At 38.9% G+C, this 25,393-nt stretch overlaps 1 protein-coding gene across 4 annotated transcripts in view; it reads left to right on the plus strand.

The window, feature by feature from the left end:
* The window catches only part of MTHFD1L (methylenetetrahydrofolate dehydrogenase (NADP+ dependent) 1 like), a 166,242-nt gene that overhangs the window by 116,842 nt on the left and 24,007 nt on the right, over positions 1 to 25,393 (plus strand). The window contains exon 27 of one of the 4 annotated variants that reach the window (XR_010883739.1): positions 15,405 to 15,510. The exons of the other annotated variants lie outside the window; for them this stretch is intronic. The gene's annotated coding sequence lies outside the window, so the exon portion shown is untranslated. The remainder of the gene's footprint in view (positions 1 to 15,404; positions 15,511 to 25,393) is intronic. 4 annotated transcript variants of the gene reach the window in all.

Below are 25,393 nucleotides of genomic sequence, written 5' to 3' on the forward strand. Positions count from 1 at the left end.
TATTCAACTTAATCGCTCCCCTCCCTTTGACACAGCTTGATAGGGAAGTACCTTTCCTCTCTGCCACTCAAAATAATGTGTAGAACCAGGTGAGTTCTCATTTTTCATAATCATTTTCTCCTCCCACATCTTGTAGCTCTACATTGATAGGAAAAGAGGATTAGGAAAATTTAATATCTTACGTAAGAGCTTTGACTACCAGGTCTGAGAGGGTGACTCTTGGCCATTGTTACTGTTTCTAATGTTTCATATTTAGCCCAAGATATTTAGGCAACCTAATCCTGTAAAAAATGCTATTTTCATGTCTGTTTCCTTTCATTACTCAACTGCAGCCTATAAAAATATAGGTTCATGATTATCTTCTAAATACTAAATCTTTCGTTCATCAGTGTAAAGCATTCGGTATTGTATTTACATGAATGCAATTGTGTTAGGAAAAAGGTATGATGAAAATGATTGCTTTTCAGTGAGATCTGATGAGCCTGATCCATTCCCTATCTTTATGAACATCTCTGCTTGTTCTGTAAAACTAAGTTCTAGTGGGAAGGGGGTAGGTTTCTGACTGCAGAAGTAGCAGTACATTTTTTCTGCTTTTTAGAGATTTAAAGTATGAGGTACTAAAAGTGGCAAATACAGTTCTTTCTTCCTACCTGTTCCTTAAAAGTAGAGACTCAGATTAGAAAGTTCCTGATATTTCCTCCCTGACATGTCTTATCAAAGTAGCTGAGAAGGTACTGCCTTTAGTTTATGGTTTTTGCCAGCCATGCACATCTTATTTCAAACAATAGTTGAACTATATCTGACATCTCATAACATGAATTATTACTAACATGTAGCTGATTCATGGGATGGTGCTAGCAAAGGGATGCAAAAGCTATTGCATTTCCGGAAAAGAGTACTCTCCCTGTGTTATCTCATCTTCCCAGAGTGCGGCCTGGTTTCCTTGAGCAACAGTACACTTGGGAAAGGCTGAAAGTTTCTAATCTATTGTTTTGAATTCCCTCTGAAACAATCAAGTGTTTGAAACAAGGAAGGAAGTACTTTCTGACCAGGAGAGTTCCTGGAGTTCAGGAAACTGTGTCACTTTAACTCACTGCGCTTGGGGATATGCTTTCCTTCTATGTGGCCACGCTGTGTGCATCCACCAGAAGTGCAGCACAGCAGCTGCAAGGGGTGGTCAGTTATGTCCAACTTCATACAGGTACAAGGTGATATATAGTGTTTAAGTTGTGTAAGACCAAACTCCAATTACTGGTGACAGAGAAAAGAAATCAGCAGAAATTCTAGTGTCTCTTTTATGGCCTGGATTCAAGTTTGCCTTGGGAATTATGCCCAGGAAGACGTGAGAAGGGGTGAATGTGAAGGATGGGCTGCAACCTTGGGTCAAGCTTTCTAAATGAGTCACGCTCTGCACACCTCAACGCAAGCTAGCTGCAATTCAGCCTCATGAATCCACAGGAACTGTCCTTAGGACCAGTATTGACCAAGCTAGTGAAGGAATAACTCTCACCTTTGGTTTGCCACCTAAAACCAAAAATGTGGTTCTTAGGAAGGACTTTTTATATAGAGAGTTTCCTACTGGAGGAGATGTTTAAAAAATATGTGCAAGTTAGTTACCTTCTCTTTAGTGAGAGGTAGTATAGCCGTGGAGCTTTTCTCATATCAGGCACTGGGTGGGCAACGTATGTACTTCTAGTGTTATGTATTCTAGCAGAGTTTGTAGGAAAAGGTACTGTATAAGCATAAGATCCCAGAGAGCTGAAAGTCTACATAGGCAGACATTGGGCATTGATTGTTTGGAAAATATTGCTAATGCTCAGGAATGTGGGACTGGAAGAACTGACTTGATGAGTACGTTTAGCTGTGGATACAACAGATAACAGTGTCCAGTGGTCCTCCCTTTTAGTTTTCTGACTTCCATCTTAGAAAAAGCTAGTTTGTTCACATGATTTTTCTTTTAATTTAGTAATTTTATGTACTTAAAAATACACCTCTAAATTTTTCTTATTGTTTCTTACACATTCCCATAACATGCCTAGAGGATCTCCTTTCAAATATATTGGCACTTGTGTATTTAGTTAGAAATACATTATCCGAAGAGTAATGCAATCTTCCACATAACTCAAGTTTCTGCTATAGTTCAGGACAGTTTAAAAAAAAGAAAAAGAAAAAGAAAAAAATACCACTCATTGGAACTATTATAGTTGCTAGAGACCAAACTGAAAGAATGAAAATGAATGTATTCCTAACATCCGTATTATACTATTATTTTTCTAGAGTTAAATTTATAGCAAGAGCTCTACTTCATTGACTATTTCAGAATTGATAGTTGTGATCATTAGGAAACAAAGTCTTCTGGTAGAATTTTGCCATTACTTTTGAGAGTACTTTTCTATTTTGTCACCTCTAGATTTTTTTGTGCTTTACTGTCACCAATTAGGTCCTAGGGCTAGTGGTATTTTTTTAAGCCATGAAAGAAAGAAGATTTTTAATGTCAGGTTCAAAAACCGTGGGCCTGCCCATGATAGTTCTCTTGCTAATAAAACTACCTGAAAATGTCTACGACAACAAAGCAAATATAAAAGAGTGTGTACTGAAGGCTTTAAGTGGCTGGAAGGCAGGTGCTATGAGTAGAAGGATTACAGAAATCCTGTACAGCGTATGGTGAAAAGCATCCAGTTATAACAGTAGATTAGATTCCTTATAAAGGGGGAAAAAATGGCAATATGTATTTTTGCCTCTCATTATGTGCTGGACAATTATATTAGTGGGTGAGGATCCTTAATACCTAAGCTGCTTAGAACTTTCTTGCAGCTGAGAATTTTCTGATGCCAGAATACGTGTTATGGGACAACACGTTCATTAAAGTTGAGGTGGTAATTCTGATGTTAATTAAATTTTAAAATCTAGTCTCAAAGCATATTTTTTGTTGGATGAGCTCCTCTCACTTTAATCTGAAAAAACTTATCAGTGGTATTTGTTAATTCCTTTAGTGGAGAAACCAAGTTATTAGAATTCCGTTTCAGTCTTCTCTATAACCTCAATCAAAAGACCATTCCAAATGAAAGAGATTAGTTCTGCTGAAAGATTATAAACTATCCGCAGTAACTAGCATTTGTAGTTCAACCTTGTCATTAGCACATGCAAGTTAATGAGATTTGTATTTACCCCAACACTGATATGCAATCATTTTTTAAAACTAAATATTTAATGTGTTATGTTGTCTTCATATCCTCTGAGCAATATTTGGTTTGTATTATAGTTGGCTCTTGTTGCCTTACAGCAGGGAAGTCTTTCCAGGAAAAAATGACCTGAGCCTTATCGGAGGAAATCAGCAGTGAAACAAGAGGTGCATTTAATTAACACTGACACAGCTTTTATCTGAGCTCTCTGTGACCCTGACCCAGAGGGCTACATCACTCTCACAGGTGGACTGTTGACATCATTGCTTGGCTTGACAGAGTGATGGCAGGAAGGCTGTTGGAGTATGTGTAGGAAACCAATGAGGTCATTCACTAGCAATGCTTGGGTGGAGAATTATTAGATTTTTGTAGTATGTGTGTTTCTCCCCACCCCCACCCAAAAAGCCATTGCAGTGCAGTGCCTACTCACATTTGTTCAGCCATGTTTCCGTTGCTCTCTTTCATGTGATGTGCAAGAATACAAGCTGGTCTTAGAAGTAAAACTTGTCTTCTTTTGTCTTTGTGAAGTGGCACTTTACCAAATTACCGTTGTGAGTAATTTAGCTGTGTTTGAAACACAGTGAGATTTTTAAATACCTGCTATCCTCTCCCTGAGGTGCACTTCTGTTTTAATGGGTTAATGTTACAGGCAAGGTCCAAGTGAAAATATGCTGAGCCTTTGGAGCCACACCACCACCAAAAATCTCACGTTGAAGTGATGTTAGCTTCACTTCATATCGACATATCTGAAGAACAGTCAGTGTTACAGAATATTATTTCTTCTCCCCAGAGAGAAAGCACTTAGAGTCTCTGGAATTAGTTCTGAAATTTTATCTTCTGGGAAAGGATTCTTGGGATAATCCAGTATAGTTTATGGGAATGATAAAGCCCCAATTCATTCGAAGGTGAGAGCCAGGGCTGTCCTGATAAAGTATTACCTGAATGTAGTAAGGGGGAAGAGGCCCCTGAAAACAAATCTTTTATGAATACTTTGAGAAGGAAAATATTGTACCCTGTTAAATAAATTTCTCCTTCATGGTGGCTGAGAGTTTAACATGTTTTGAGAGTGAGGGTTTTGAGCATGAGCTGGAGTCCAGGCCCACCTGAAGTGAATTGACAGTTTCCCAGTGGAGCTTGAGACCTGAGTTGTCTCCAAATTGTCACCTCGTCACTGCTGTCAGGCTGTTATGAGACAGCTGAATAATGACCTGGTCGTTATTCAACTGTTACTTGCTGAATTACCAACTCCCCTTGACAATCCATGTAACATGGGACTGTTTTCCAAAGACATGAATGATGGTGAGATTTATATCTAGCTTGCAAAGCATTTAGCTTACAATGCAATTTTATATTGTTTATAAAAAAGTATTACCTTGCTAGGCATTCTGACCACTCTTGAGTCCAGAAAAGTCCCTGTAGATTTGGCAGTTGGCATCTGTCTTTGGTGTTGTGTTATTGTTACACTGTAGTAGTGCTCAGAAGTCCTGCAAACAGCAATTGTGAAAATACTTGTTGCTCATAGACTTTGTCAGCTGATTGAGATATCTCCAGAAAGTGTGGAAAAATTAACAGAAATGAGAAGCAAGGGTGGGAAAAGAAAAGCTATGAAGTTAAACTCACATGGAAAATATGGTTTAGCAATTGTGTAGTTCCAAACTGAAAAATGCTAACAGGAAAAGAAAATCCCATACTCTGTTAGATGAGCTGCCTTTTTTTTTATTACTGTAGGTGTAATCACTCTGGGAGAGGAGGGAGAGGGATTTTCTGTGTTATACAGGGAGGTTTGCCATAGCTGAGGCAAAAAATAGGGCCTGAATGAATGATTTAGCTGAATGGAAGAGGGAAAGGATTATAATGAAAAGGGATATGTGGCAGCCATTGGAAACATCCCAGGTGTGTGGACCAAGAGACAGCTAAGAGTTAAGGATGATCATGGTTTTAGTGGTGAGAAGATGAGGATAGAAGTTTGGGAGGAGCACTGACAGGGTGGAGATGCCTGGAAAGGAAAAGAAGTTAAACTGAGAGTTATACCAGTGGGAGGAGATATCTGTGAAATGATTCAAAGACGTATCCAGGACCTACATGGAGAGCTGGAAGAGGGTACTGGAGCAAAACCACAAGGGTAAGAGAGACTTGAAGAAATTCCAAAAGTTTGAGTTGAAACAATGACATGGCCTAAGGTCTGGCCAGGAAGAAGTCATGGGAGTAATTGATGGATGTAGTTCTAGGAGAGTAGAAAATGCCTTGCTGATTACTAAGGATTATCTGAAATGGGAGACAAGAACAGTAGAGTTTAGCTGGCTTGACAAATTTAGTATAATCTGTGTAACTTTGAAGAGTAGATAGAAAAGCATATATTTAAATGATAGTTCAAAAAACTATACAGTCTGAGCATTTGCTGTTTACTTCATGTATTCTAAACTGGTGTGGATAAGCTAGTAATGGTTGGAAGCATGGAGTAAAGATACTTTGCTTCAGCTCATTGCACCTTCCTGTCATAGCTGTGGAACAAACTCTTAGTCAATGAGATGGTGAAATAATATATTACCTTTTCTGAATGGAAGACCAGATCCCACTGCTGATCATTAGCAAAATTAAGTTGCAGCTTACTACAGTTTCCTTCAAACCAGCCTTAGATTTCTGAGAGTCCAGCATTTGTAAAGATAGCAGAACTAAAAGCATGGTTTTGTTTTGTTTTTCACTGGGAAGAAAAAAGAAGTGCATAGGCATGTGTGTTGTTTCAGCAAACTGAATAATTGGAGGAGGACTTGCTGTTTTGGGACAGGATGAAATGAATAGACAACATATCACAGAAGAAAATAGAGCCTGTGGTTTGGTAGGCTATTTAATTTTTAGATTAAATGGGATTTTCTTAATACAACTTCCACTGCAAGCAATTTCAGCATGACTATTGTAAAAGTGGTTCTTTGTATTCAGAGTGTCCATATTATATATTTTCCCATCTTACCATGTTTTAAGCCTTATTAGAGGAAAAGAAAACTATTATGCAGAAATTTAAACTTGGCTCTGAACACTTGAAAATAAACCTTTTTAATGAAAAAACAACAAAAATGAACTGCATATATTACTTGTACCAATGAGGTTTCCTTGGTGGTCTTTTCCAAGGATTTTTTAATTAAATACACCTAGACAAATGTAACATTATGTTCAAGTTATTAGTCTTAAATGATAAACATATGTCCATGTTAATTTAAAATAGTTTATCTGAATGGATCTCTTAAAATAGATATATATTTGCAAGGATAAAAAGTGACTTTCATATTTCACTTTAGTCAGTAACTGGTATCCTCAATTCAGAAAACCTCTGAAAATGCATTTTTATGGTTCTTCAGAGTGGTAATTTTAGTTACCCTCCTTTGCTTCGCACATGCAGGGGCAGAGGATGTGCAGTCAGCCATGCTCTCTCGGTGGAAGGTGCAGTATGTCAGGGCTGTTGGGCAGGAATTTCTTAAACCACTACACCTAGATCACAAGTCCTGTAGCAGAAGTTTTCGGGTAAGGTTAGTTGACTTGACACGTCAACTCGAGCAGTACAGATCTGTTGATCAAGGGCAGTGCCTGGCTAGTGTGGACAACTTTAAGTGATGCTAGAACCAAGTTAAATCATTATGCTATGAAACAGTTTTCTCAGTGTAGTTATTAATGTCTTGCCCTTATTGGACCTGTGAAGTTGTACGTAATAAACTCAGTGCTTAGGGTTGCAAATGGCATTAATGTAGGTAAGTAAAATTGGAATCACCTGTACTGTGCGTGCCGCCACAGGGGCACCTCTGTGAAAGCCCCGTTCTGCTCACGGCTGTCAGAGTGCCTGGGAATTGTTAGGATCCCTGCTGTCTCTTCTAAAGAGACTAACCATGAGCATGGGTGTGTTTTCTATCTGTTTCATTCCCCTGCCTCTGATTTACAGGCTACAGTCCAGGTAAGAAAGAATATAACTGCATCAGCTACAAAAGGAAAAAAATCCAGAGACCGATACTCGTATGACGATCAGGGTTCTTTGAACGATGTGCATTAGCTTATTTGCACAAGGCTTGGTACTGAGAAAGGAGTACCAGCTGAAAGCGGGAAGTGCTATCTGGACAGACACCAGCAGACATTTTGAACCAGTACCTTTAGGTTTTGTACATGACTTCAGACACGAGACGGGGCTTTGCAGTGGAAGCATAGGCGCGAGTGGGTGTGAGCAGTGGGTGAATGCGGCGGGCCCTGGGTGCCCCCCAGCCTCAGGAGTGAGGTATAAACAGGCAGCTGAATCAGGCCGCTGGCGGCAGCCCCTCAGCAATGCTGCCGCGCCGCCCGCCTGCATCCTTGCCCACAGCACCCGCCACACTGGTTAGCACCCCTGCTCAGTGCTTGGGTGAGTTTGGAGCAAGGAAATGGGTTCGATTAAGAGCTCATTCCATTAATTAGCCTCGTATGTGTGTGCTTTGGACCAGATGTGAAGACCTCAGAAATTAGTTTATGGAACATCTCGAATAGCAGTGTTGAAACAGTTCGTATTTTGATTATGATACGTATGCAGATGTGCAGACCTAGGCATGAGAGAGTGCAGCTGGATCTTTACTTCTCCCATTCTTGATATTTTTTAATAATAAAGACAAAATACAGTAAACTTTCTAAAATCTTCTGTGATGTAGATGTTTAAAAAAAATACACTAATCAAGGCTTTGAGTTATTAAAACACTCAAAAAATAATTCAAGTAATGACTAAATTTATGTTTTGGGGGTTTTTTGGGCAGAGACTAGCCTTAGGATTTCAGTTAGTAGTGTGGTGTAAATGGGAAATGGAAAATTAAATTGGTTTGCATAAATATAGGAATGATGGGTTTTTCTGATGTGGAATAATTTTTTTCTTTAAATCACACAGCAATGTAATAGACAAAGCAGTAGCCTGGGAATCAGGAGATTGGGCTATCTTTCCAGCTCCTACTCTTCCCTGCTTATTGACTTTGCATGAATCACTTACCTCTGTCTGCACCTTGGTTTCTTATTCAGCATAACACTCTTTTGAGTTGTACTGACTGCACAAAGGAGGAAGTGGTGCTGGGGGCAGTAATGCAATTTCTGCTACCCATATTCTCAAACAGGTTTTCACTTAGTTTTTTAATTTCACATCCTTCTTTAATTAATGCCTTTCATGCAGTATGTTGTGAATCATGTAGTTACTTTATTTATGTGTTTATTTTAGGTCAAATGTTTACAGTTTCCAATACTGTGGAGCTCTGTTGCTTAACAAATAATAGCACTGCGTCCAGTTACAGTTTTAAACTTGCAAATTGTCTTTGTTAAGACCAACATTATCATGAGAGTCAAACGACAACATTCATAAAATTCTGGTTGGTGCAGTAATGGCAATATATTTTTATTGTCTGCTAATGCATTGCTTGACTGATACCCATTTAGGGTTTTTCAGTGTCGATGTTTGATAGCATGTTTTTTGAAATCTGTCCTATACTGTCTTCCCACGTCAAGGCAGTTTGTGTTTGCTTAGATCTGGCATCCATATTGCACAGCCTAAATTACTCTACAGCAGTGGAAGCTACTGTAAAGGGTCTCAGCCATGTGTCTTTGAAAAGACTTCCCGAAGTTCTGGGCCTGTAGAGAGGTAATGTCATATCTTGGTCACAACATGCTTTTCTCACCATCATCCAAGTGCATCTTTGATTGTAATACAACAAAAGAGAAGTAGGATGCTCACCTTTGTTTACATGGCTAAAGTAACGGAGCACAGAAGTGGAGTAATTGGCTCTACAGAACAGAAATGTCGATAATTAAAAGAACGTAGAACTGTAATTAAATGCAGAGGGGTTTTTTTGGCCTGAACAGCACTGTGACCTGCAGTCATCCTGTGATGTGCTCATAACCGATGTCCTCAAGGTGATCATTTTGGATGTCTCACTGCATGAAGAAGCTGATGCTGCTAGACCTGGGCTCGCCAAGTCTGATGGTTCAGGGGTGGGTTGCTGCCCCTAGGGTATCGCTGCAGCCTGTCTTGGTTCAGCCTCACGGCAGCAGCGGTGCTCTCTGTGGCATCTACTTTTCTGCTTTTCTCCATATGGGGATGTCATAGAACAGTGCTTTATGCACCGTCTTTTTGTTTGTTAGGCCTGATAGGCTTCTTCATTTCAATAAATCACAGTTCCTGAAACAGTGCCCCATGGTTCAGACTGGAGAGTTTGAGACTCAGCCATTCACTAAGGAAGCACTAGTTACCTTTTTGAAACTCCTGCCTACATGTGATTTTTTTTTTTTTTGAGCCTATATCATGCTCACTGAAAGAAAAAAAGCATTGGCTTTTCAAAATTCTTCCAGCTAATATATTTTTCAAATGGTAATTTGCACATTTAGAAAGTATTGATTCCTTGCTAAGCAGCAAGTTTTTTAACTTTAAAGTTTGGGTCAAATAGCTGAAATTCTTCCAGACTGTCTATTAAGACAAACTATCTAGCAGATATAGATAGATGTGTATTTGAGTTTGGCAACTTACTGTTACTGCAACTCTAAGAGTGATTTAAGACTAATAGCAGGAACCTGGCTGGAGGCTGCAAGTCTGTGACTGAACTGTTTTACTGAATTCCGGATAAATAAGGTGAAAGATGTTTTGAACTTAATAGTCTTCTCAGCAATTTGCTTTCTTTCATTAAATAGTGAAATATAGGATGAATAGTATGCTAATTAACAATAAGGAGGACTGATTATTTGTGTCTACTGGTCAAGGGATTATCCTTGTTAAAACAGGAAATGGACTCTGATTTCCTGTTTTAAAGTATTTTGTTCATAAACTTTACATGAAAATGTGAGGTTAAAAATAGGTTATACTTGTACATAGTAAAATATATATCTATTATTAGTAAAAGAAAAAAAGTTTATATAGGGAAGGAAGGGCATTTTCCAAATTGTTTTATTTTGAAATAAGTACATCCTGCATATACTTCATAAGATAACATTTATTGAGAAACTAGAAACTGAGCTCCTGCAATTTATTACACTGTGACACAGACATTATAGAAGTTTTACTCAATATTTAAATAGTATCACTTCAGGTTAATACTTCACAAGACAAGCAAAATTTTGACACATTTTTTAAAATAAGCAGAGAAGCAAACATAAAAGTCCTCTGACGAGTAATGGGCAGGCCCATGAGATTTCCTCACCTGAAAAATCCTGAGATGTTTATGTCTAAGAATGTGAAAAATCAAATCAGAGCATTTCCATCAGAGTATACTGACCTACATTCTGTGGACAACACTAAAAGAAATTTATGCTGCTTTTCCTCCTCTCCCTCCTCACCCCACCTAAGATCCTAAAATATTCCCTAATATATTCCTTGTGTCCTTATTTAGGAAAAATGAAAGTACAAATGGTGGCATACTGTATTGCACCTTTGATAAGTAATAATGGTTTTGCTTTCAAAGAACCAATTTTTTGTAAGGTAACTTCCTAAAACTGTGAAATGTCATGAATAGAGCATTACCTTTTGACAATGGCTTAGGAGAGAGTTGCATAAAACCAGCCCAGTACTGTGTTAGAAACCTATAGCTCAAGAGGCATCTGATGGGCAGAGATGTCCATCAAAAAAAAAGTATTCCCAGCATTTTACAACACTGACCAGCAGGCTTCTAGATATGCAGCATTTTGAGGTATTCAGAGTGACTACCTGTCACTGCCCTGTGGCTGTCATCTGCCATCCTCTTGTCTACCTTTCCTAGGACCATGCATTGGTGAACATCCCATGTCAAAAAAATTTTTTTCTTTTCTTAATAGAAAGAAAGGAAGAATAAGGCACATATCCTTGTGTGCTAGAGGAAGTTCTGTTCCCCAATGGAATTAATGTTCCAGAAGTTTACAGTTTCATGTGTCTGAGACTAAAACCCTGGTATGGGCACCCCATCAACCGGTCCAGAGTGATGTCTCCCTTCTCTCATGCCCTTTCTCCATGATGGACCCATCTGCCAGCTTGATTCATCTTTTCTCTCTACCATTTTCTCTTCACATTTTATAGGATTGCAGTATATTGAGTTTTGCACCCAGATTAAGCCTTCTCTCCAGTTAATGCCCATTCCACATGACTGTGTGAAAATTCTGTTTAATGCTTCCTTCTGCTTTATGTTGTAAAGGCCGAAAAAATTATTTCTTGGCCAGTAGCTGAGCTCCTGAGAAGCTGAACTTTTTGTAAGAGGAAGAAATATGACCAGGTCTGAGCTAACAAATGGACTCATAAGGCAAGAAATAGCTTTGTCTCTCCTTGCTATTTCCTTACCGCAGTTACATACAAAAATGGATGTTTCTTAATGACAGTAACACAACTTCTTTAGTGCTGTGTGTGATGAAGCAGCTGCATTTTGATGTGTTTTTGTCACAGAGAAAGTTGTCAACATTATTTAGCTCCCTGAACTCAACAACAGGGCTGCAGCAGCCTCAGCTTGGAAAGCTTTGAGCTATCATGGAGCCAAGGCCATAGTCTGCCAATTTTTTCCTATATTTGGAGGGTGTATTTTAGTTAGATATTCCCAAACTGAAGTGTGAGGAGCTGTGTGAAGACAGGCTGACAGTGATGACTCTGTAAAAGACAGTATCTGGTTCAGTGTGGAAATGCTGGTTTTGCCATGCGCAGGTGCTATGTGTAAGGCTTGCCCTCTCATTTGTGTATTTCTGGGACTAAAATCGAGTCCGCTGGGTAGTGGTGCAGACTTGGACAGCCACAAGAAAGCTGAGGGAGTTACGGCACAAGCTGCACTGATACTCACTTTTCTAATCAAGTTTGGCTGGTTTGAAACATTTTAAACTGTTACCCCTGTAATTATGCAGTGGACCTAATGCCATGTTAGCTATACCAGGGCTTGATACTTCACTGATACTTCACTTCCAGCCTGGCAGCTGGACATTGAGATTTGCTTGAAATCCTACAAAAATGTATAATATAAAAGAAACAACCTCTTTAACCAGTTTCACATTTTTAATAAAGTTTTCTAATAACATGTCAAAGTTTGGAGCTGGTTGTAGGCTAAACAGTTTCTCTCCAGGGACTCAGGATTTTCTGAAGATAAAATCCTGTAATTCCATGATATTTTAGGCTGGAGTGTCTGACCACAGCATCTTTGTTTAATAGCCGTGCTTCTCTATTTTTGGCAGCATAAGGAGCTGGGCTTTGTAAGGTATTGTCACAAAGAACTTCAGAACAGGCCATTTAGTCATATGTAGGAATGTTGCAATTGGAAAGAAAATATTTTACATGTGCTGCCCTACTTAAAGCTTAGCAATTCTCTGAAGACTTTGAGGCTAAACTTACCTCAGAGTACCCACTTTCAGGAAAATTAGTGAGAATCAGGTAATCAGGTCATGGTTTCCTTTTCCGCATAGTCTCTCTAAATTCATCAGAGGTTATTCTTTAAGTCACTTTTACAGGTTTTTACTTAAATTTTTTTAATTGGAGACCATGTGGCTCTATCAGCAGTTTAAAAATGATAGTTGGGTTCCAAGTCCACTGGTACTTGTTTCTACAAATACACAAAATGACATAAAGGTACTTGGTTTTGCTCATTTAGCAGCTAACACATCAATTGTTAAACACACACAGGTTTGTGAGAGTCACAGAAACATCATTTATATCACCTACATTCTTCAGAAAATCTTTTTCTGTATTGTCCTTAATTTGTGTCTATCAGAAAGCTGTGTTGATGCATTTAAAGGAAATGTATGCAGCAATGCCTCTAATAAAGGTGGTGAACATTTATTCTGTAGTAACCCATCTAGCAGGCTAACATCCTGTAATACTGAATATTAGCTCATATTAGCTAGTTTTTTTGAGCTTGCCTTTTGGTTTCAGTGTTGCAATCAAATAAGCATATAGTGAATGAGGAAAGCGGATGAAATGTGGGTAATGTGTTTGCTATTTAGTAAATCATCAGTAAACTCAGTAATGCTGAGATTATCTGGGTTTTTTACTTGCTCACTTAATAATAATAAAACCAATCAGTAGACTGAGGACAAACGAACTGTGACAATTTGTCACCTGTAGAAACCTATTGTACTTTTTCTACTCTTTTTTAAGCCTCACTTAGATAAGTGAAAATAAATCTCTCTTTTACTCTTCATTTATCTTGTCCACAAAACCGCATGAAATTCAACACCACTTAAAGTTCACAGTTGGCTCTTTATTTTCAGTCTGCTGTCAGTACTGAAGGTGCTGCTGGAGAAATCTGTCCTCAGGGACCTCACTGAGGCTCTTGTACTCAATCCGTAACCTAAAGGTGGCTTCATAGAAGTGTAGTGCCGAATCTTAGTAGTGTTAATTTATGAGATTTTTTTGAGAAACACTGATAGGCTTGTATAGAAAATCTTTATTAAGATAAAAGAAAACCTTTAAATTTCATTATTATTTGTATTTAAAATCTTTTTATTATGCTGCTTTCTTTTAGGCCTTGGTTATGGCAATACTATGCATCTCACAATGTGGCAAATGCATCCTTCAAAAAAGTAAACATCACATGGACAGGTGATATCACTGGGATATTTTTCCCCAATTCCATTTGCAACTCTTGCCTCTCAAAAATCATTGCATTTGCACGTACTGTCAAAAACTTTGAGTGGTGTTCCCTTGCTAGCTGCTTCAAGCTTCTTTCAGCCAGCACTTGTTGGAAAGTGGCCTTCAGACTTTTCTCACCCTGCAACTCATGCTTTTGGCCCAGCTCCAACTTCAGGTTTCAAAAGTGTCTCACTGCTTTGCAGGATCTGTGACTATTTGAAATCAGTGCTTTCAGAGTACTTCTGCTCTCCTATCTTTTTACTATTTTGTAACTGCACACGCAAGTCCAGCCCTACCACAGAATATTCAGGCTCGTGTATGCACTGTATCAGTATCCAGAGAAAGCATATGTGCTGTACAGTTCACATCTTCACATCCTACTTAGTTTTGCCATTGACCAGAATTTGGGGTGGTATCTCTTTCTTGTTGAAAGTAATAATTTCTGCATATTTATGTTGAAAGGTAGTTTTCCACCCATCAGTTTATACATGTTTCACCCAATTCATAATGTCATCACTGGAGATGGGGTGCAACGAATGGAGCAGTCATCATTTGATGTAAGAAAAATTCCCTTGTAAGTACAGAGGAATGTAAATTGTGAGAATGAATTTTGTTGTTTGAAGGATGCATTTAGGTTGATCATAAGGTGTTCATGGCAAGTCTCACTATAACTGAACAAGAGATATTTCTGCTGACTGTTGACAGTGTTAACAAGCATCATTCTGTCGTTTATTGCCATTTGGTTTGGATTATGGACTGTGTTGAAAACACATGTATTTATTTCTTTTGTTAAACCACACATTGTTTTTCTTGTTCAATTTTATTGTGCTTTGTTGCAACAAATTGAAATAATTTGATAGATGACCATTAGCTCTACCTGATAACAGCCAAAAGCCTAACTTGTTTTTTTTTTTTTCTTGGAGCTGTTTTGGCAACTGGAAGCAGTTTTAATTTTGATACATTTGATGTAGAGATGGCATGTGTTCAGTTTTGGAAGCAAAAAAGGCTTCCAAACTTCTCAAGCTTGCACTGGAAGCAAAAGGGCTGATGGAAGATAGAAAAACGCCTTCCATCACTGTAATATAGAGATCAGAATATGCTTTCTCTTCTGCCAAGTAGAAACAATTCTAGTTTTCAGCTTAGAGTATAAACGAGAATAACTTTCAATTTAATACTTTTTATCTATTTACTTGAAGGGGGAGAGTCTAGCTATATTGCTGGCACCATAAAACTTTAACATTTTGTGAAAATAAGATGGAAAACCAGATTATGGCATATATTAAAAATAGAACATGTAACTTAGAGCTTTGGGGATCCCGCCAAGAGGAAGTTGTATATAATAACAAGCTCATATGTGCTCTTATGGGGATCATTCATGGACTGAAAGACATGTGCCTACAAAACCAAATCCAGTATTTTTCTGTGTGGTCAAAAACTCAAAATGAGCATGCGGATGAACTGCGCTTGGTTCATCCTTAGTACATAGGTGTTTCCATGTGCCTATAATGCTGGAGTACGCATGCCAGGAGAGTGAGCATGGGTTTATCTCCTTTCTTGTGCCTTTGCAGTTCCGAAGAGGAGGCCCCATCACTGTGTCACTCTAAGCCACATTTTTCTTCCTGACTAGGAAATGCTACATCCTTTTGCATTAGGGTCACAGTGTTTTCTTCTTCCAGGCACCCTCAAGCTTGCCAGAAGGACAGAGGGCAGGGAGGGGTGTCGATTAGAGGACCTCTGGCTTCTCCCAGGAAGGAATGAGCCAGGGAATGTACTGAACGAAAGGTGTGTTCTTCATGCTGCTTGCTCCAGCGGGAAGCATCTCTTATATCCCAAATCCGTTCTCCAAAATCACTGAACTCTTCCTGATCTTCAGCTCTGCCCTCGCTCTCCTGCAAATTTTGGCTAACTGCTTACGGGCTGATGTTGCTGACTGTATTCACTTCAGGCATACTCTTTAGAAATTGTGGCAGTCTATAGCATCAGACTCCCGTCAGATGGGATCCCTAGAAAGTGTAATTTAGCCCTTGCCACAGAATGAACTTAAGATTCTCCGCTTTTTAAAAATTTTTTGATAAACAGTAGTTTTCCTTCCAATAAGCCTGTTTTGTTCTAAGTGAAGAAGCAGTTTGTATGGAGCCTTGTGGAATTTGTTACGGATAAGTTCAGAGAAAAAGTTGCAAAGTGCATAAAGCATATTTGCAGTGATTGTAGAATGAATGTCTTCACCTAAAATCATTTTGACTGAAGATTCCTCTTATATGGACCTGTGCTGAGCTCTGAGAGTGAGCTGTTGGTTATATTGCATTAGTGTATGGTTTTGTGTAAGGTATAATTAACAACAAGATGATGTTAAACTGAAATTGGAATGCTCATTTGTAAAGTGAGGAGAAACCATCAGGCATTCAGAGGAAGATAATATGAATCTCTTCTCATTTGATGCTATGATTAGGTCTCCTTCCTAAATAGATGAATTGTGTGGTCAGCAGTAATGGAAGTTACAGGGGAAGCTTTGCCAGGTACTTCGTATTGGCTTTGTTCCATGTATTAAATAATTTCAAAGCAGCTCACTCTGGTGAGAATTTCAGAAGATAAATCTACGGAGGGAATATTAAAAGCAGCTGCTAAAGGCAGGTAGTTTTCTTAAAAATGGCAAACAGTAACAGGAGCTGTTATAATCCAATGGGAAAAATCACAAAAATTCAAGGGATGTTGTAGTCTTGCGGAAAACAAGTCAAGATCTAATTGACTTTTGTGGTGTTTAAAAAAAAAAAGTGGGGGGAATGTGCATGTTCAAGATAAATGTGTCTTGGACTCATTCTTTTTTATTTTGGGTATCTCATGATGTACTTGAGAGCCCAAGTGACCTGTTGGGACTCCATTTATCATAAGCAACAGTTCAGAGAGGAACCGAATATTTCCCTGCCTCAGAGAATTTAGTGAAAGGCAGGAAATGAGCATTGGATAGAGGCAGATAGGCAAGTAGGATAAAACAATAAGCTGACATTGATGACTACAATAGACGGTATGGACTATTTGAGGTAAGTGCTGAGCATCCATGCCAACAACTGATGTTAAGTGCTGGCACCTGTAAATAATGAGGTCTGTTAACCTTTAGTGCAATTCATATCTTTTAACCAGACTTAAGGCTTTTTTTTTTAATATGAAACTATTTTTTTTAGAAGACTTGTCAGCAACTATGAGCTAGCCCTTAAGAATTTTCACACTCTACTTTTCAATGCAATCTCTTTTCATTTGAAACAGGTGGGATTCAGGAACATTAAATCTGGCAAGGCTATTGGTTATATTTCTTGCTTAATTGGACTTCCAGAAAAAACTATAAGCTGAAATCTTGTGGCTTTTGTCCATTAATTCAACTAGTTCTTCCTCTGCTCTTGCTGGCTACTTTTTCTCGATTATCTTTGATAGGGTCCCTCTTTGCACAGGGTGTATTTTCCCCATGACTCGCTGGTGTGGCTCATTCTCCCTCCAACACTCGTTTCATCTCCACATACTGTTGCCATGTGTGTCCTGCGGAGAAGAAATAATTTCTAGACATGTAGAGAATAATGTTGCAACAGTGAAGCAAATCTTAATCAAAATTTCTAGGAAAGAAGGTAACTGTATTTTAAAATGAAATCAGTTCTGGACACTCCGGCTGTTATCCCCAGGCAGTCACAAGCAGCAAGGCGCGCTGTTCGGGTGGCCTCCAGCATTCCTGTACCAAGATGGGGATATCCCAGTGGTCTGGGCAGGCCTCCTTGCAATGACACAGGTCTCATCACATCTTTCCTGTTTCTCTTGCTGTGAAGTGGCTTTTATTTACTTACCTGTTTTGGATATCATTTCCTGTAGAACATACTATTTTCTATCCTGTCTTCAAAGCCACCTTCTTCTTGACACCTTTTTTCTTCTAGCTGCTAGACTTTAAATGTTTTGATTTTTGTATTTACTAATAGTTTTGCTTTACTTCCCCAGTATTCAAAATTGATAATGGTTTTCCAAGCCATATCTGTTTTCTCTCCTGAAGTAAACTTTCATATTCATTTGAATGGCACATACATACGTACTTAGCCATTTTTCAGTCTTTCTCATGCATTCCCTTTTGAGTAAGATTCCTCTCTGAATAATGCCATTACCTGATTGACAGAAACTGTGGCTATTTACTGAAATTTTCAGACTCAATTACCTAATTGTAAGAGTGCTTGTTGATTTCTTAGCATGCCTATTTATGCCTTGAGGCATTCATGAAATATAAAGTATCTCATAAATAACATGGATTGGATAATTTATTTAAATTATGAGTTACTTCCAGTACCTATATATAAAATATATTACATGGGTATTGAGGTAGATGTGCATTAATTGATACAAAATCTGCTGTCAGTGGGCAGAGGAATAAGATGGTAGGTCGTAGATGTTTATTGTTCTGTGTACATCCTTAGCAAGTCCCAAATGTACTATTAAAAATCAATTTGCAGTGTCATTCTTCACATTTAGTATGATATCATATGATGTATTTGCAGTAATATTCCAGGTTTTATATAGTACTTTTCATCTGTAACTTTTTGAAATGTCACAGAGGAGATGCAAGTATGATACAATCCCTGCAGTATGGATGAGAAGGAAACTGTTGTCCAGCACAAGCAGCAGAACTGGGAAATTACCTGAGGTTCCTGAACCTCAGGCTAGTACTGCAGGCATTAGTGCATGCTGCTTGAACATGGTTTACATGATAATAAATCTTGAAATCCTTTGAGATATTGAAGCTTGTTGTATATATTCAAAAACATTTCCTTAAACCTAGTATCAGATTAACCCATTCCTTCCATTTAGTCTTGAGCATGTGAACACATGCCACGAACATGGAGATATTAGAAAGCTACTGACCTGGATGTGTACACAACTTCGAATTTTTGTACTTCAAGCTCATAGCAGCAGAGAGAGATTTGCAGGTCTCTAGTTAGAGTCTGTGGTACAACTCTCCTTTGGAAGAAGCAAAGCTCCTGCCATGCCTATACGGCCAGCTGCTCGGCATGGATGTGAAATGCTCCCTCCAGAGCAGTCCTGCAGCCTGGCGTGAACTGTGCGTGTGAGCGCAAGGCCTTTTCCTCGCGGCAGCCCTTTCCCTTCAGGCTGCGGTCAAGGGCGCTGCGGCCTAGAGCCTCCAGGCAGAGTGGAGAATTAAGGAAGGGGCAGGAATGAGAGCAAAGTGAGAAATGCAGAGGGATGTATCAGTGAGTGAAAGCAAAAATGGGTAAGGAAGAAGATCAGCAAGGAAGACTGAGAGGAAGAATGAAAACTTAAAAATGACAGAGCATCAGGAAAAGGAAAAATCAGTATAAGATTTGCATGTGTTAACATTAATAGAATATAATATATTTTTATAAATGTAATTTTATACACCAGTAGCATGTCAGGTAAGGTTTTCCTTTAACTAGTCTCTGAAAGATGTGCTACAATTCTTGGTGCCAGTTCATGCAAATAAATTACTGTCCTTGACTTGCTCCCAGTGCAGTTACTCCCTCTTCAGATACTACTCTCCTTTCTGACTCCATCTTGTTGGCTTAAACAAATGCTAAACTCTCCTTGTGAAATGCCAGTCATCTTACTGATGCTGAAGAGTTGTGTTAATTTTTGCACTGAATATCTGTTCTTTATTGCTGGTTTTCCAGTCTATTTATATTAATACACGTTGGTCTTTGCTCCCCGCTGTTCACAAGTCTTACATTTTGAAACTGTAGGAATGTTGTTAGGTTTTTTCAGACTTACTTTTCATAAAATGAAAGATCCTACTTCGTAGCTGGAATCAAGCAACCCCTTAACAGAAAAAGCTTAAATTATTTGAAATTTGAAGCATAGCTACTTCCTGCAACTCTTTGGAAGTTCTGCTAATCTTTTAACAAAGTTCAAGGCAAAATCTTCTGTAATTTCCAGGCAGAATTTTTGACAGCATCTGAGGATATTTGTTTTGCTTTCGTTTTGAGTACTGGTCTCATGATAGAGCATTCAGGTCAAGCAGCTGCAAAGCCTGTTCTTGAAATGCTTTATGAAACCCTGCTTCAGCTGAGACGGTGCATTAGGGCATAATGGTGCTCAGTGTTTTAGTCAGAATATCACCTCTGACTCATTACCACTTATTTAGTAAAGACTAGGTTTTTATCAGGTCTTTACTTCATCTTTTGGAGACTAGGCTATGTGCATGAGTATGAAGTAGAGGTAGCTGCTGATTCAGACACAGATGTAATGTCTCAAAATATGTTACCTCTTTAGCACCAGGAGGATTTCTAGTCACCTTTCATCTGTTTTGGAAAAGGTTGGTATGGCACCTTTCTCTGCCCTAGTTCCTAAGTATTTTTAGGCAGGTGAAGAAGATTCTCTTCTCTTAGTAAATCTTCCTAACATTGACTTTTAAATCAAAAAATGGTCAGTAACTTGCCTACAGGGCTTGGTCCTGTACTGACAACTGAGAAGAGAACAGAGCCTGTGCAGAGAGTTATGGATATAGCTAAACTGCTCTTTTAGAGTATCAAAATGAGAGACATTTGCTAACGGCTCCAGCTGCCTTAATAGCAAAGATAGAGGAGGGTGAAGTCTGTAGAAACACAGGTAAATTGAAACACATGTATGTTGCACAACATCAGTAAAAGAAAATATTGCACCCCTTTGTTTTGAGGGCTAATTAAATGAACCTTAAAGCTTCTGGTAATAGGTCAGACATTCCTTTCTAATTCCAAACTGAAATTGTGTTTGGAAACTTGATTAGGATCAGCAAACCACCAGTGCCAGCAAAGCTTGCTGTTTTAATAACTTACCCATATTTCATTTCTTATTGTCAGTTTTCTCTCTGCCAGAGCACCTATCAGTTCATGCTACTAATCCAATTCAGTGCTGGAAACATTTGGAAAGCTTTGGTTTATTTTAGACTCCCCCACTTCCTTCCAAAATCACCGTCTGTTATTTGCTGTCTTCTTGGCTACCCATTTAACACTTACTCTTGTCTAGTTTCATTTCAGTAACAGGAGGCCTTTGAGAGATGTAAAGTGATGAGTCTTTTCAGGCTGGGGAGGACATTCTGAAGAAAGTTAATGTAAAGAAAAAAAGCATTTGGCTGTGTATGTCAGTGATCAAAAAGGACCAATCAGTGTTCCCTGATTTCAGCACTGCTTGAATAATACAGTTTTTTCCTGTGTATTGCGCCCTTTTTGAGTTTGGCACTGTATTTCTATAGAGTGCTCTCTTTCTTAACAGAAAGAGGAGAGCAGAGGAAAATCCAGAGTTTTACAATAGTAAAAGCATGCTGTGTTTCATACTGGTTTGCAAGCTGGACTGCCATCTGACTGCCTTTTAAATGTGAACTTCGCTTTTATGAAAGCTTTATTTCTTTTGTAGAGTTTTGCATTTAGTCCATCTTTGGTGCCGTATGTAAGATTAGCATTAGTAATGTTGCTGGCATTAACATGTAAGTTCAAGCTGATGGATGAAAGTATTTGATCCAGTTCCATTTCATACCATGTGGGAGAATTGATTTAAAATGTGCTTTGCAGCCCCACCAACTTCCTACTTGAAAATAAAAGAGAATCCAAGCTAGATTATTTGTACCCAACTGAAGGACCGTGCTTGGTATAGCTTGTGTTCCATAGAAGCTTGCTTTCTTAAAAATACAACATTTACTCTTCTACCTTAGTGCCCAGAGATTACAACATTGAAGATAAATGTAATTTTGAACAGCGGGTGCGACACTACTATCTGTCTTTCTACGCGATAACTGTTTGTTATCCTTCCAAGAAATGTGTGGTAACTGGCCAGACAGCAAGCAAATGCAGTTTTGTACACCTGTATGCCAGATGTTGTACAGCTGTGCACATGCTGCTGCTGCAGATCCTGTAGTGAGTGCCATGGGACAGTTGCTTCAGGGAAAGTATGTGGATTTTTCTTTTGGGAAGGGCTGAAATGACAGTGAAGGAGACAGCTGTCGATCGAAGTAGTTACATAGCGCAGTCAAGAAGCAAATCTTTTGGCAGTGTTTGTTTGGGTATATCAGTGACATTGAAAGTTAGGAAAAATTATTCTGCCTTTTTTATAGCTATGAATAATTTCCTTGGAATCTCTATGTTAGTGAAATTTAAACTAGGAATTGCCAAAGTTTGATTAAGTAAGACATAGGTGAACTGATTCTAGTAATGAGATGCACAGAGTAAGGTTTTATAAAGGTAGGTAGGAATTAGGGACAGAAAAAAAAAATGAGGCAGCTGGTAGGAATTAGGGACAGGAAAAAAAAATGAGGCAGCTGGGTATCTGAATGTTATCAAGCTTTTTGAAAATCTTCTTATTATTGAATTTTTTTTTTTCTGAAATGGACTTTTTTATTTCTATCACCTCAGTCCCAGTCCATCATCTTCACTCGTGACTCCTATGACCATTCTCATTCTCCTTTACAAAATCCTTTGCAGCATTGATTTGAAGGTTGTGGTATTTTGTAGGAAAGTGGGTTGTTTTTGCTATCATTTAATCTTTTATTTATTCAGCAATGACAGCACATTGCTTTGTATATCAAAATGCAAGTTCCAGGAACTGATATGCTGCAAGCCAAATCTCAGTGTAGCTGCAGCTGGATTCTGTGTCATGTCTTTAAAGAGAGGAAGGGGGATATCACACTGCTCTGGGAAGGAAGCCAAGGTATTAGAATTGAAAGTGGGCTGGCATATGGGCCTTTATAGGGAGAACAGGGGAAAGAGAGTGGTCCTGGAGATCTGCATAGGGGCAGACATGTTTTGGCTGCTTCAGAAGTCAACTCAAATTTTGGATTAGCTTTCATAGTCTAGTCACTGACCCAAAGCTTTTTAAGGCTTTTGAAAATCTGCTTTTAAGGGGGTGGTTTCAAGAATTTGTTTACTAGTGTCCTCCCAATCTTGAAAGAAAACCTTTTCTTTTCTTTTGCTTCTTACTTCACTTTCCAGCCCATGGAGTGGGGCTGCAAGAGTACGATATTAAAAAGAAAAGCTAGCCACCACCATGATCTAACTTGATTTCAGAATGCAGAATTGAAGAAAAAATGATGTCAAATAGCATCAAGATAACTCAGTTTGAGAGACGTTAGTGTTTTGGAAGGAGATGGTCAAAACCTTCCCCCCAAAAGAGCAACTTCTCAGAAGCTGTGTATTTATACTTATTTAACCCATTCATCACTACCTTCATGGTGCTTTTCGGGAGCATTGGACATAGCGCCGTTCCAGGCTGTGGAACGTGTCGGGGAGGCATCCTCTGCAGCTTGCTGCGGAGCGCAGCAGTGCGATCTGCAATGGTGCATTGAATGGCACAGTGGGCAAGGGAGGACTGCCCAGGGTTTCAAAGTTAGTGGTATTGGCATTAGCGGGGCACTGCACCTGAATGAGTATGAGTTAATTCCCTTTGGCTCAGTGGCACATCCATCTTAACGTATAGCTAGCTTTCGGCTCCCATGGTACCATAGGTTTCTTATGTGCTTTGGCTTCTTTACATTATGTTGGGCCATGACAGCATGCCCTTGGATGGCTTCATGGAGCACAATTAATAGGGGACAAAGTCCTGGACCCACATACAGCCCTGAGACCATTTTCTCCTCTTTTGGGGGGAATATTATCTGTGGTGCTGAGAAGGCAGCTCAGACTCTGCCTACTGAATGGATACCTCTGCTTTCACATCCTGCTGTAAAGATTTTTTTTTTCCTGTCTCAGTAGTAATATGATTTTGGTGGAGTTTTTTTTTTTCCATGATTGTTTCCTGAGCTAATAGATCTTCCTTGACTTTGGCAAAGATCTGCCTTAATAAACAATCTCATTGTCAGTTATTAGTTTCATATGACTGGTCTGTGAAATGCAGAGGATTATTGGAAGCTATAAAATGTGTGTTAGCTGTGTTTTCCTGCATCATGATCCAGATGATCTCAGCAATGCCTCTGTGGGCTTGGTCATATAAATCTATTGCTGGTTACCCACAGTGAACAAACAAGCTACAACTGTGAGACTAGAACTCAGATGAACTTCTTTGCTTTAGACACAAAGTTGTTCAGGGAAAAAAACAGCTGTAAAATAAGTAACTTTATTTAATCCTCTTCTTAATCGCAGCAGCCAAAATGTTGATATTCGGTATTGCTTTATTTTGAAGTGAGAAAAAAAGAGTTACTGTGGTAAAACCCAATATGCTACTAATAACGCCTGATGAACTAACATGAAGTGTCATAATATTAATTGATTTCATGAGCACATAGATCATAAGATACTTGAAAGAAGGTTAATTGGTTGTTTACAGCGTAACTGTAATGGACTGTGTTTAAATGCATCATCTGATTCTCATTTTCTTGAAATATCCGCTTATGAGGTTTCCTCTCCCCTCTTCACCCTCCCCGAGTATTCATAGCTCTTGTTCTGAAGCATTTTAAGAGCATTAGCTCAAAGTGCAATACTTCTTCTAGCCTTTGTATTCCTTGGGGTTAGGTGTGAGCGGGTGCTGTGCTAACAGCAATCCTTTCCTCTGTCTGAACAGAAACATGCCGTTCTTGGCTGGCTGTTCGGGTGACAGATAATGCTAAGTGGTGCTTATTTGAAAGACATGAGCAATTCTAATTGACTTGGCACATTTATATTCCATATTAATTTCTTCTTGTTTGTGTAGGTAGTATGAAGAGCTTGTGGTGTTTTGTTGTTGGTTGGTTGGTTGGTTGGTTGGGGTTTTTTTTCCATTTAGTTCTGAAAAGAGTGAAGGCATCCTGATCTCTTGGAAGGACGAGTGCCAGAGGGCAGCCCAGCTTCCCTGAAAGGCTGCATGGCTGTGTTTGGCATGTCCTTTATTTGCAGGCAGGTTACTTTACTCCATCCAGTTGAATGCTTTGGAAGGCCATAAAGGAAACTGCGGCTGCTGAAATAGCTGGCCTGTCAGTCTTGGGTAGGCAAGACCCAGTCCACGTGCTGCCTTCTCTGTGCAGAGAGCCGAAGCAGACTCTCATCCAAGGTTTCTGTTCTCACAGGGCAACATGCTGCATTTTATTTTGGCAGAAAGGTTTTAAGCAGTTTGGCTGCATCCCCAAACTCAATTTATAGTGCTAGAACCCAGAGGCTGTACACACATGAACTCTGCAGCACACATGGCAACTCTGGGCTGGAGACCACAAGTAGAGCAAGCCTGAACTGGTGGGAGCATTTGAACATATTCAACCTTGTCTACTCAGTGTGTCATCATTTTATAAAGTGCTTTGGGATAGCTGATACTGTATTTAAAAAAATATATACCATATAAATCCGAATCATAAACTGAGATGTTAAGTGTACAAGGGGAAAAAACACTTGCAGGAAATTATACATAAAATGAATAAAAAGTACAGTACAACTATTCCAAAATAATTTACTTTTGATGACAAAACAAATAAGAAAATTAGTATTTTTTTAGCATGTTTAGCTTTTTTTTTTTTTTTAGATTTCCTCTTGTCTCATTTAGAAATCAGTAACATCATACTCACATCACAGCCTTTGTAACAAACAACTTTAGAGCAGCCTTCACCAGTGTTTTGAAGCATGCAAAAGAGACTTACTGGTACTTTGCTTCTTCTCTCTCACTGCTCCATCAGGAACTTGTAATAGGTCATCTGTGTGATGCTGCTCTATGTTGTCTGAGCAATACAATTAATTTTCAT

The sequence above is a fragment of the Apteryx mantelli genome, chromosome 3 (assembly GCF_036417845.1).
Source record: "Apteryx mantelli isolate bAptMan1 chromosome 3, bAptMan1.hap1, whole genome shotgun sequence".
NCBI lineage: Eukaryota > Metazoa > Chordata > Aves > Apterygiformes > Apterygidae > Apteryx > Apteryx mantelli.